This window comes from Ananas comosus, unplaced genomic scaffold (assembly GCF_001540865.1).
Source record: "Ananas comosus cultivar F153 unplaced genomic scaffold, ASM154086v1, whole genome shotgun sequence".
Lineage (NCBI taxonomy): Eukaryota > Viridiplantae > Streptophyta > Magnoliopsida > Poales > Bromeliaceae > Ananas > Ananas comosus.
This window is the reverse complement of record NW_017891001.1, coordinates 27,441-27,835: the sequence shown is the minus strand read 5'-3', so window position 1 is coordinate 27,835 and position 395 is coordinate 27,441.

Below are 395 nucleotides of genomic sequence, written 5' to 3'. Positions count from 1 at the left end.
AATTATAGGTGGGAGTGTGTATCTGTCAGCATTTGTAGCTGTGGCAAGTTGGGATGCCGGTATTTGTATCAAATCTTGGGCCAATTTTCCATATAGTGAAATTTGTTGTCACTGTTGTTATGCCCCGGATTGCACGTTTCCCGGGCACGCCGGCAAATCCGCCGTATACAAAAGAATTTTTCCTGTATACGAAGCGATAGCTGTACCTGTAAATTATATAATACTACAAACAATAGTATAGGGCTGTTCGAATAAAACTGGTATAAACAGGAACAAGTTTCATATACATACATACGTTCAGGTACACAAAAAGCTCGCCCAGCGAGATACAACAAGTATGTATAAGAAACTCAAAAACTAGCACTATCTGCAGCTGGTAACCTGTCGAACAGCAG